The sequence below is a fragment of the Bos grunniens genome, chromosome 8, assembly GCF_055505025.1.
Source record: "Bos grunniens cultivar Pamir isolate PY7600 chromosome 8, Bosgru_T2T1.0, whole genome shotgun sequence".
Taxonomy (NCBI): Eukaryota; Metazoa; Chordata; class Mammalia; order Artiodactyla; family Bovidae; genus Bos; species Bos grunniens.
Window position 1 is genome coordinate 87687270 of NC_141172.1, and position 13691 is coordinate 87700960.

The window sequence follows — 13691 nt, forward strand, 5'->3', positions numbered from 1 at the left end:
GGGAATTTACTTATGTCTCAGGGGACTCAAACAGGGGCTCTGTATCAACTACAGGGGTGGGATGGGGAAGGAGATGGGAGGAAGGTTCAAGAGGGAAGGGACATATGTACACCTAAGGTTGATTCATGTTGATGTTTGACAGAAAACAACAACATTCTGTAAAGCAATATCCTTCAATTAAAAAATAAATTAATCACCTCTGAGCTCCTTAATGATGCCCTTTCACAGGGCACTTCCTACTGATTTTGAAAGAAGTTCCTTCTGAATTCTTGCATGGATCCTATTTGACTCATGGCACTCCCAGCCTTACTTTATATCCACTCTACCATGTGACTTCTCCCAGCCTATTGATCTCTTCTGCCACTTCTTGCCAAGGTGGGGCTGGTATTTCCACATCTCTTAGTATGGGCACTTTTTCAAGCTCTCAAGAAACCTCCATCAGAAGGTCAGCATCATATCCTGGAGTCCTCTGACAAGGTGTTAGGTCCTAGATCAGGTTTCCCAGGTGGGGCAGTGGTAAAGAATCTGTCTGCCAATGCAGGAGCCGCAGGAGACATCTGTTCAATCCCTGGGTTAGGAAGATCCCCTGGAGTAAGAAATGGCAACCCACTCCAGTATTCTAGCCTGGAAAATCCCATGATCAGAGGAGCCTGGTGGGCTACAGTCCATGGGGTTGCAAAAAGTTGGGCACAACTGAGCATGAGCATAGATCCTAGATCAGGGAGATTATTTCTATACTAATGAACTCTTCTTATCCAACTTTGTGTTCCCCTTTTATTGAGCCAATACCCTCAGGATCCACCCACTAGATTCTCTTCTGTTTCCTAATGGTTCATGTTGGTGAGATTCCCCCAGCTCTTGAAGGTCATGGTCTCTCTCCTCCTTTGCACTGCTTCCCTGGCCAGATGAGACTGTGACTTGATCTTCATTATTTGTCTGGTATCCAAGAGGATAGAGTCCCTTGGACTGCAAGGAGATCAAACCATTTGAGCCTAAAGAAATGAATCCTGAATATTCACTGGAAGGACTTATGCTGAAGCTCCAATACTTTGGCCACGTAATGCGAAGACTTGACTCATTGGAAAAGACCCTTCTGGGAAAGATTGAGGCAGGAGGAGAAGGGTGTGATAGGATGAGATGGTTGGATGGTATCATGATGGACTCAATGAACATGAGTTTGAGCAAACTCCCAGAGATGGTGAAGGACAGGGAAGTCTGGCATGCTGCAGTCCATGGGACCCCAAAGAGTTGGACATGACTGAGCAGCTGAAAAATAACCAGGAGGATAGGAGTGGTAGATCCTGAGAAAGCCATGTGTTATCTTGCATTCTCCTCCCCAGTATCTGATTCTACTTTTCCACTGATAAAAGTTTTAACAATTGCACTGCTACTGATTGCCAAGGGCTATTATCAGTGATGAGGTCCTTATCAACAGCTGAGTGACAAGCGGTCTTTATCCAAAATATCATGTTAGATCAGGTTCCTAGGACCACTCCTCATGCATACTCTCTTGGAGTGAGTTCTTTGGGAGAAATATTCAGTAGCAGGGTTTTAAAGACAAGAGATTTATCAGGGAGTGCCCGCAAGAACACAATCTGTAAAGAATGGAGGGAAACAGCATTGAGCCGAGTGGGAAGTTGAACTGCACTTGGTTGCAGCAAGATGTGAATCTGTCTAAAGGGGAACTGGGACTAGCACTGGTTACGAGGTACCTTGGAGTTCAGATCCCAGGGAAAGAGTGTACCCTTGTTCAAGAAGCCTTGTTTGGATGAGTTCAATTCCTGGGGAGAAACTCAGCAATGAGATATCATCAGTCCTAGAGACTGGGAAGTAAAGTCTCCATAACCAAAGAAGTGTTCAGATGGCATAGCCCAGTGTCTGCTGCAGATGCCTCATTCTTTAGAGGAAGGTCCAACAAGAGAAGGTCCCTATCTTCCTTTGGAAATTGCCATGCCTGGATAAGGTGCTCACAAAGACATAACCTGTATTGTTCCCATGAAGGAAGCTGCTCACGGCAAAGCTGCAGATGTCAGAGACAGAGAAAACCTGATCCCTGTGATTCTGTTGCTGGAGCTGAAAGGTCCTGCTGCTTAAATAGAATTAGTTTTCTCTTTCTTAAAGAGGCAATCATTGTGACTGCTGTGGGAAAGAACAAGTGACACTGGTGGTAACGAGCCCGCCTGCCACTACTGGACACATGAGACGCAGGTTTGATCCTGGGTCGGGAAGATCCCCTGGAGAAGGGCATGGCAACCCACTGCAGTATTCTTGCCTGGAGAATCCCATGAACAGAGGAGCCTGGCATGTTATAGTCCATAGGGTCGTGAAGAGTCGGACGTGACTGAAGCAACTTAACGCACACATACCCAGTTTCAAAACTGTATTTACAGAAAGTTCAAATGATGGATGGAGGAAATGGAAGAGAGAATAGGCAAAAATGATTGAATTTTTTTCTTATCATGGTCTTGCATTTCAAAAGAAAATACTATAATGAAATAGGGAATGATATTGTTGAAATATATTAATGTTCTTTTCTTTTTTTGCATCTGATCTCACTTCACTCTGCCAAAAGCATTCATTTGCACCAGCGATTGAATACAAAAAAGAATGATTCAATATTGGACTCTAACATCCAGAAAAGAATTTTCAAATCCACAGAAAAATATTCATTCTGAAAGCCAAGGATTTTCAATTTTTTTTTATTTTTTTAAGTTTCCATTAAGATCCAGATGTGGGCAATGTGAGATTCAAATTTAGTGTTAGCCAGGGCTGGAGAGACAAGGATGTGATACAAAGTAAAATCTGTTGTTACAAATCTTCATGAAGAGAGATGAGATAGAAACAGAGGAGAAGAGAGAAGGAAGATGGGAAGAGAGACATCTGCATCCCATCTTTTCTCCCAAGTTACTCAAGGACCTAAGGGAGTGTGGTAAGTGGATGAAAGGAAAACTCAAATCAAAGACACATTCCCCATTTGGAACCCCTGGTAGTGCTCACTCATCTGTGTGCAGGTGATGAAATGAAATAGCTTAAATGTAGCGAGATGAATGAGATTAACATAGTGTCCTTGCGTCCTCATATGCCTTCCCTAAGGGACCCAGATGTTCCTGTGTGCTCTGGAAAAGAGATGCCGTTGGCCTCAGGGAGGTTATGGGCCACAGACCCTAGAGATCAGTCAGAGACGTTCAAGGATACCAAGGTCTGGGGATCAATAAGAAAGGCTGGAGATAGGGACTCCAATGAAGGTGTGGACAAAACACCCCAGGGAGCCAGATGAGACTAGAGTTCATTGACAAGCCACAAAGAAGAGAAACCAGGTGAATTTCAAGGACATCAGATCTAATGCTCTATCTTTTCTGTCCATACAATTTTTCAGGCAAGAATACTGGAGTGGGTTGCCATTTCCTCTTCCAAAGGATCTTCCTAACCCAGGAATCAAACCCATCTCCTGCATTGCTTACATTGGCAGGCAGATTCTTTACCACTGAGCTACTTTGGAAGGCTTTTCCTATCACTCAGTCAGTTCAGTTCAGTTCAGTGGCTCAGTCATGTCCGACTCTTTGCGACCCCATGAATCGCAGCACGCCAGGCCTCCCTGTCCATCACCAACTCCCGGAGTTCACTCAAACTCACCTCCATCGAGTGGGTGATGCCATCCAGCCATCTCATCCTCTGTCGTCCCCTTCTCCCCTTGCCCCCAATCCCTCCCAGCATCAGAGTCTTTTCCAATGAGTCAACTCTTCACATGAGGTGGCCAAAGTACTGGAGTTTCAGCTTTAGCATCATTCCTTCCAAAGAACACCCAGGACTGATCTCCTTTAGAACAGACTGGTTGGATTTCCTTGCAGTCCAAGGGACTCTCAAGAGTCTTCTCCAACATCACAGTTCAAAAGCATCAATTCTTTGGCGCTCAGCCTTCTTCACAGTCCAACTCTCACATCCGTACATGATTACTGGAAAAACCATAGCCTTGACTAGATGGACCTTTGTTGGCAAAGTAATGTCTCTGCTTTTGAATGTGCTATCTAGGTTGGTCATAACTTTTCTTCCAACAGTAAGCGTCTTTTAATTTCATGGCTGCAATCACCATCTGCCATGATTTTGGAGCCCCCAAAAATAAAGTCTGACACTGTTTCCACTGTTTCCCCATCTATTTCCCATGAAGTCTCAAAAATATATTGCCCACTGTTAGATTGGAGACAGGAATGAAAAAGAGGAATTCTTGAAGAAACAATTTCTCAAAAGAGACTCTACTCTCATCAAAACGATGCAGTTTAAATCTCAAAAGACTATTTTTTTAATTTACTTGAAATTATATTTTATTGTTGTTCACCATTTTAAAATTTTCTTTTTTATTCACAAAAGTAAGATGTAATCATTGCAAAAATTAGTTCATTTGGAAATTAAGAAAAAAGATTAAAGAGGAAAACATGTGGCCTGTCCTCTTATCCCTATTAACATTTTAGCCTGTCTTTTTTCTCTTATGGACATTTTAACTTTCTATTAATTTTTATTGTGGTATAGTTATTTTACAATGTTGTGTTAATTTCTGCTGTACTGCAAAATGAATCAGCTATACTTATATATTATCCCCTCTTTTATTACTTTTCTTCCCATTTAGATCACCACAGAACACTGAGTAGAGTTCCCTGTGCTATATGTTCGATTCTCATTAGTCATCCTTTTGTGAAGTGAAGTGAAAGTTGCTCAGTTGTGTCTGACTCTTTGCGATCCTGTGAACTATAGCCCACCAGGCTTCTCTACCCATGGAATTCTCCAGGGAAGAACACTGGAGTGGGTTGCCATTCTCTTCTCCAGGGGACTTTCCTGACCAGGGATCAAACCTGGGTCTCTCACATTGCAGGCAGATTCTTTACCATCTGAGCAATGGGGGAAGCCCCCATGATATCTAGTCAGTTCTCATTAGTTATCTATTTTATACGTAACAGTATACATGTTGATCCACCTTGGTATCCATACATTTGTCCTCTACATCTGTGCCTCTCTTTCTACTTTGCAAGTAAGTTCATCTGTATAATTTTTCTAGAGTCCATATATAAGCAATTTATATATTTGTTTTTCTCTTTCTGAAATACTTTGCTCTGTATGACCGTCTCTAGGTCTATCCACATCTCTGCAAATGGCACAATTCTGTTCCTTTTTATGACCGAGTAATATTCCACCGTATATATGTACCACATCTTCTTTACCCACTCCTCTTTTGATGGACAAGTAGGTTGCTTCCCTCTCCTGACTATTGTAAATAGTGCTGCAGTGAACATTGGGGTGCATGTATCTTTTTGAATTATTATGGTTTCCTCAGGTTTGCCCAGGAGTGGGATTGCTGTGTCTTACGGTAGCTCTATTTTTAGTTGTTTTTTTTTTTTTTAATTGGAGGATAATTGCTCTACAATATTGTGTTCGTTTCTGCCATACATCAACATGAATCAGTTTTAGGTGTACATATGGAAAGGAGAAGGAGGGACGAATTAAAAGAGTAACACTGAAATATACACATTACCATATTTTTAGTTTTTAAAGGAACCACTATACAGTTTTCCATCCATAGATGGAGATAGACCTCAAATATGCAGATGACACGACCCTTATGGCAGAAAGTGAAGAACTAACGAGCCTCTTGATGAAAGTGAAAGAGGACAGTGAAAAAGTTGGCTTAAAGCTCAACATTCAGAAAACAAAGATTATGACATCCAGTCCCATCAGTTCAGTTCAGTTCAGTTCAGTCGCTCAGTTGTGTCTGACTGTTTGCAACCCCATGAATTGCAGCACGCCAGGCCTCCCTGTCCATCACCAACTCCTGGAGTTCACTCAGACTCACATCCATCGAGTCAGTGATGCCATCCAGCCATCTCATCCTCTGTCATCCCCTTCTCCTCCTGCCCGCAATCCCTCCCAGCATCAGTCTTTTCCAATGAGTCAACTCTTAGCATGAGGTGGCAAATAGATGGAGAAACAGTGGAAACAGTTGAAACAAACAGTGGAAACAGTGGCAGACTTTATTTTTTTGGGCTCCAAAATCACTGCAGATGGTGACTGCAGCCATGAAATTAAAAGATGCTTACTCCTTGGAAGGAAAGTTATGACCAACCTAGACAGCATATTAAAGAGCAGAGAGGTTACTTTGCCAACAAAGGTCCATCTAGTCAAGGCTATGGTTTTTCCAGTGGTCATGTATGGATGTGAGAGTTGGACTATAAAGAAAGCTGAGTGCCGAAGAATTGATGCTTTTGAACTGTGGTATTGAAGAAGACTCTTGAGAGTCCCTTGGACTGCAAGGAGATCCAACCAGTCCATCCTAAAGAAAATCAGTCCTGAATGTTCATTGGAAGGACTGATGCTGAAGCTGAAACTCCAATACTTTGGCCACCTGATGCGAAGAGTTGACTCACTAGAAAAAACCCTGATGCTGGGAAAGATTGAAGGCAAGAGGAGAAGGGGACGACAGAGGATGAGACGGTTGGATGGCATCACTGACCCAATGGACATGAGTTTGAATAAACTCTGGGAGTTGGTGATGGACAGGGAGGCCTGGCATGCTGCAGTTCATGGGGTCGCAGAGTCAGACACGACTGAGTGACTGAAGTGAACTGAACTATACAGTTCACAGTGTCTGTATCAATTTGCATTAAGACAGTAATATTTTAAATGTGCATTGTACTGTCTGAATGCAAGGGAGTCAGGCAGCACCCTGCTTATATCCCCTCAGGCTGTATCCACATCCTGCAGAATCCCCTCCAGCAGGAGTAGGTTTGAAATGCCAGAAAACCAAAAGGTCTCAGGAGCAGCCCTCAGCGGGATGGTCAGGAATCAACATGTTAATACCCAGCTCCTCCCTCAGGTTGGGGTAGTTCTCAGCACATGTGCTACACAGGCTCCCAGAACTCCCCAAGCTCCTGTCCCCTTGGTGGTTAATGTGCTCATAACACACATCTCAGTAGCTGCCTGCCCCTCTCAGCTTCTTGGGATTTCCCCTCTCACATAAACTGCTTGCACTTATATTTTCTGAGTTTTCCTCTGGGAAGCCTAGGCTAAGATACTTGAAAGCCATCACTCCTTTACCTAGTGAGATGGGAGCCCATTAGGACCATTAGATCTGCTACTATCAAAAGAAGCTATATTGGTTTTGCACACCCAAGGCAACGAGAATAAATCTTCACAGCATTTTTAAAGCATTTTTTTTTTGTATTGCAAAAGCATCATTCATTTAGGCAACAAAGATTGATTTAGTTAAAATTCATTTCAGTTCACTTCATTCGCTCAGTCGTGTCCAATTCTTTTCAACCCCATGGACTGCAGCACACCAGGCCTCCCTGTCCATTACCAACTCCTGGAGCTTGCTCAAACTCATGTCCATTGAGTCTGTTATACTATCCAACCATCTCATCCTCTGTTGTTCCCTTCTCCTTCTGCATTCAATCTTTCCCAGCATCAGCGTCTTTTCAAATGAGTCAGCTCTTTGCATCGGGTGGCCAAAGTATTGGAATTTCAGCTTCAGCATCAGTCCATCCAACGAATATTCAGGACTGATTTCCTTTAGGATGGGCTGGTTGGATCTCCTTGCAGTCCAAGGGACTCTCAAGAGTCTTCTCCAACACCACAGTTCAAAAGCATCAATTCTTCAAATTAGGTATAAGCAGTTATGTAGGTCAATTTGGAATGTTCTGTAGTAATATGAAATTAGAATACACAAAATTCTCATGACTACATTCAGTCTTCTTCCCCATCACTGTCTTCTGAGCTGATCATTTGAGCCCATGTGCTCTTGCTTTTCTATTCACGTCTGGTAAAGAATCCAACAAAATAGTCAATATTAAGTATAGAAGTTCTTTAATGAATAACACAATCATGCAGGACTTCCCTGGTGGTCCATTGGTTAAGAATGCATTACAGGGGATGTGGGTTTGATCCCTGGTTGGGGAACTAAGATCTCACATGGCTCTGGGTAACTAAGCCAATGTACCACACCTGGAGAGTCCATGCACTCACCGCAGGCCACAACTAAGATCTGACGAAGCTAAATATATACATAAATAAAGAAAAATACAATCATACAATGCACAGTCATTTATTACAGATCCACCCTGTGACAAATTCTCTGTGAATGAATGAATGAATATATGAATGGTGGGGTCTCTGCTCTAAGGACTGTCATCCTAAACTAGATGTAAGCATTAACTCAAATTGATTCAGTGTGACAAGTGCTCTAATGGGGGACTACAGAAGAGAGAGAAACTTCCCCTTGAGGCATAAAGGTTTGTTAAGGAAAAGAAGACATCAGTCAGTTATTTCCCCAGTTTCACTAGAAAGAATTATTCCAAACCCAGTGGCCTAGACAGTAGGCATTTATTTTTCTCACTCACCGGTAAGTAGACAACGGTTTGCTGGCTTTGGCTCAAGGCTATGGCTTGATTCCAGGTCTGTTACATTTCTCCTGCTCAATGAAGCATTGTCTCATTGTGAAAAAAAGAGTACAGTATCCAAAAGAGCACATATAAACCTGCAGTGCCTCTCCAAGCATCAGAGCTGGCACTCTGTCACTTCTGCCTGTATTTCACTGGCCACAGCACACATTTGGCCAGTCATAAGGTCCCTAAGATAGGAATGTAAACTGCACACCAAGGGTAGAAGGAGGGCTGGATATCTGTGCGCATAATCCAATATATCCCAAGGATTGATGGAGGGAAAAGAGCTCCAGACAGAAACAACAATGAAACACCATTCCTCTCACATGTCCAGGTCATTTGTTTAGTGGAAACAGGTGTAGACACATATCAGCAAGTTTCAGTCATCCTTTCAGATCAGATCAGATCAGTCGCTCAGTCGTGTCCGACTCTTTGTGACCCCATGAATCGCAGCACGCCAGGCCTCCCTGTCCATCACCAACTCCCAGAGTTCACCCAAACTCACATCCATCGAGTTGGTGATGCCATCCAGCCATCTCATCCTCTGTCGTCCCCTTCTCCTCCTGCCCCCGATCCCTCCCAGCATCAGAGTTTTTTCCAGTGAGTCAACTCTTCGCATGAGGTGGCCAAAGTACTGGAGTTTCAGCTTTAGCATCATTCCTTCCAAAGAAATCCCAGGGCTGATCTCCTTCGGAATGGACTGGTTGGATCTCCTTGAAGTCCAAGGGACTCTCAAGAGTCTTCTCCAACACCACAGTTCAAAAGCATCAATTCTTCGGCGCTCAGCCTTCTTCACAGTCCAACTCTCACATCCATACATGACCACAGGAAAAACCATAGCCTTGACTAGACAAACCTTTGTTGGCAAAGTAATGTCTCTGCTTTTCAATATGCTATCTAGGTTGGTCATAACTTTCCTTCAATCTACTGCAAACCAATGAGCACCACATCAGTAGCCCCCAAAAGACACTGAAGTAGCTTGAAAAGTCACCTGGAGAGTCACGGTAGAAGAAATAGGGGCCCATCACTACTGTGCTCTAACTTAATTTGCAGACCTTGAAGACCTCAGGATCTTCAGAGAATCCCAATGTGGTACAATAAAAAAAACACATTTGCTTGTTCTTTTGCCTCCTGGAACACAACTCCTAAAACCCTTGAAATCTCCAGGGTGATAAGAGTGGATGCAATGACTGGGGCCCCTGTGTAGCTTCAAGATGGGGCCTATTTTCCATAAATACCAAGGTATAATCCAAGGGTTAGAATTTTTGACTCCAACCCCTGACTTCTCCCTCTCCAGGGAGGGGAGATTGAGTTCAATCACCAATGTCTGAAGATTTAATCAATGGTGCCTAAATTATGAAATCTACATGGTGGTTGCTGGTTTAGTTGCTAAGTCTTGTCTGACTCTTGTGACCCCATGGACTGTAGCCCAGCAGGTACTTCTGTCCATGGGATTTCCTAGGCAAGAATACTGGAGTGAGTTGCCATTTCCTTCTCCCGGAGATCTCCCCAACCCAGGGATTGAACCCAGTCTCCTGCATTGCAGGCAGATTCTTTACCAACTGAGCCACCTGGAGCAATGAGGTTCAGGAAGCTTCCAAGTTAGTGAATACATCAAGATGCTGAGAAGTCATGGGTGCCCTGAGCCCCTTCCGCATGCCCTGACCTACATATCTCTTCCTTCTGGCCATTCCAGAGTTGCATCTTTTATCACAAGCTGATAAAAGTAAGTAAAATACTTTCCTGAGTTCTGCAAGTTGTTCTAGCAAATTATCACATCTAAGGAGATGGTTTTAGGAACCCCCAGATTTTAGCCAGTTGGTCAATTCAGGTGATAACCTGGCATTTGCAACCAGCATCCGACAGGAAGCTCTCTTGTTGGACTAAACCCTTAACCTGTAGGGTCTGCACTAGTTCCAGGTAGTTAGTGTCAGAATTGAATTAAATTGTTACACACCCAGTTGTGTCCACAGAGAACTGGAGAACTACTTGACCTGAGAAAAAACCCACACATTTGGTGTCAGAAGTGTGAGTAAAAACAACTAAGAGTTACTTTATGAAGGTGAGACTTATGAATGAGGCCTAGGAGAGAAGTGGGTGCAGCAAGACAGAGGGTGCCCCTGATAGAGACAGCTCATGGCAAACAGCCTTCTCATTTTCCTTCACCAGCCAATGAAATTCCATGAGCCAAGCAGCCAAATCCCGGATATGGAACACAGAGTCCTGTTAGCCAAAACAACAGACTCGAAAACTTTCAGTAAACAGGGTGTTTTCTCTAGAAGTATCTTAGGGGCTAACATCTCAGCTCCCCAGCCCCTGCCTCTGTGCCCCTGCAGCCATCAGCCACCTCACAGGACAGCAGTGGCTGCAGATTGACAGACAGTGAGTGAAGGAGACAGGCTCATACCTTGGCTCACTGAGTGCAAAATAGTGTGATTTTGACAGCTTCTTGTCAATCTCTCAGCACCTGAACTCTGAGGACTGGATCATTCAGTGTGTAACTTGTGTTTTAATTGCCCTACCATTTTTACTGGACATTTCATATGGGGACTTCAAATAGACCACAGACAAAAGCCTAGCTACTGCAATTTGAAGAGGGCTTGAGAACGCTGAAGTCCTGAGCATTTCATCTCTCTCCTCTCTCCAGAGTGGTGCGTATAGAATTCCAGGGAACTCTGGGCAGGACACATGCAAAGATGCGTGGGAAATCTGGTGCTTACTCCCCTTCCCACTCCCACCCTGGGCCAGGAGTTCTGATGGATGGAAGCTAAGATGGCTGGAGCTGAGGAGATGGGTGCCTTCAGTGTAGGGGTCTCGCTGCTTTCCAGGCCAAGGCAGCACATTGTGATTTATTGACTCAGCTCATGTCAAAATATTACCATGGTTCCTCTAAAAACATGATTTCCTGTCTGAGTCTTACGTAGATTTCTCTAATCACAGGGATTTTAATTATCATCAATATGATTTAAATATTTTTAAAGTATTTTCCTAATGTAAACTTTTCTTTCAATTCACTGAATATCTATTGAGTGCTTACTATAAAAATGTGAAATAAATGCTAACAGATATGATGCTACTAAGTATGATATGCATGTTATCACATCAGAAGTGCATTTATTGAGCACTTGTTGAATACTAGACACTCTCGGAGGGGCTTGTCATCAGTATTAGCCCTCATCCTCATGAAACATTTGCTAGTTCCCTCTCACCTTTGCTTACAACGTGAATGAGAGTTGATGTAAAGTATGCATCATTGCAGGCTTCCCTGGTGTCTCAGCAGCAAAGATTCTGTCTCCAATGCAGGAACCACAGGAGATGCGGGTTTAATCCCTGGGTTTGAAAGATCCCCTGGAGGAGGGCATGGCAACCCACTCCAGTATTCTTGCCTGGAGAATCCCATAGACAGAGGAGCTTGGAAAGTCTTCTGTCATCGGGTCACAAAGAGTCAGACATGACTGCAGCGGCTTAGCACACAGGCACACATGCATGATTACAGAGCAGGAAAACTTGAACACAGTTCTTTTGATTTGTAAGTGGAGGATTTCTCTCTACATACATGAAACTTAGCACATAAAATAGAGCATAAATGCAGGGCTGAGTGTATGGAAGGTCCAGTCCACATCCACGCAGGTGTGGCTGGAAGCTTTAGGAAGGGCTCCAGGCAGCAGCCTTTGCTAAAGCAAGACAGTCACAGATGCTGAGGGGCAAAATGTGTCCACGTTTTTCATTCTTCCAATGAAGAAATGAGTAAGGGAAAGTAAGACCACCCCACACCTCATTCTCTGAAATACCGGTTTCCATTTTCTGCTGCCTTGGAGGTACCTTAGCTAACTTAAAGAAGTCTTGTGATATCTTGTGATAAACCATAATAGAAAATAATATTTAAATAGCATGTATGCTTATGTATAACTGAATAGTTTCTGTATAGCAGAAACTAATACAACATAGTAAAACAACTATATGTCAATTAGAACATATATATCAGCTGGTAAAAAGTCCAGGTCACAGGACTGGGATTCCCATTATCAAATGATACCCTGGAAACAGAGCTGTGTGCTACAAAATGAGTTCCCAAAGGCTCTAAAAAATAATACATGTTCGATTATTTGGAAACACTGTCTAATAAATACATCACTTTCTCAAATAATTGCACTTGCACATGTTACATTAAACATAGAAGTCTTATAATTACAGGCAGCTTTTTATGTTATCATACTTGTTCCCAGGTAATGGAAAGAATGGAGCATCTTTCTAGACTAGAAGGCTAAACAAACGGGGTCCTTGTGTGCCTTAAGCAGCTAAGAAAGTATCCTTCCATCTCAAATTCAGTCATCATCAAACAGTGAAGAATCTGTGTGAGTACATGCCAGGCTCTTATGTTTCACCAGACTATGAACTCTCTGGAAGCTCATGGCTACTCTAGAGGATCTGGGATTTTTTTTTTCCCATTCCTCCTTTAACTTTGTGCTCTCTTGCTGTGGTATCAGCTTCTCTCCCTCACGTTTCCTCATTCCAGGCTGGCATCTTGCAGACTCCCTCTAAAGTGAAACCTTAATGGGACTTGATTTCCAATTTGCATTTTTATCCTTGGTGCCACTTCCTGGATTGCCCTCAGCCCTGTGCCCTGAATCCTACTATCCCACCCTGCTGAATTCACCCCAGACTTCAAGCCTGTGGCTCACATCTCTCTGTACCTGATGGGAGCCTGTAAATGTTGGTTATTGATAGTGGCCACCAAAGATGCTTTTTTTAATCATCTTGAGACAGGACTGGGACTTGGGACCTTTTGCTGCAGTGCTGCAGGGCTTGCACCTGGAAGAACCTCTCCTCTAGCAAGAAAATACAAAGAAACTATAAGGAACTAAAAATAGCCATATGCATGCACAGTTGGGGAAAATTCTGGACAAAAGATACAAAGAGAAAAAAAAACAACAACAACAACCAAATGTCATTTTTGAAGAGCCTGAAGCAAAAGCAGGGTACTGCGTGTACCCCCTGCACACCACCACCTAAGGGTGGGAAAATGACCTGAGCCTCACCTCCAGCCCCACCCCTGGACACATCCCTACCTTCACCCCATATGGGGAACAAGCTTGCCCCCTCTTAGAGAGTGAGTGAGCAAGAGAACCCATGTTTGTTTCTGCTCCCCACTGCTGCAGAAGGGACCCCCAATAAAGCCTTGCCTGAATTTCTTGTCTGGCTTCTGGTCAATTTCTATTGATTGGAGAAGATCAAGAACCCTGGTTGATACCAATCTTGTCTTCTGGA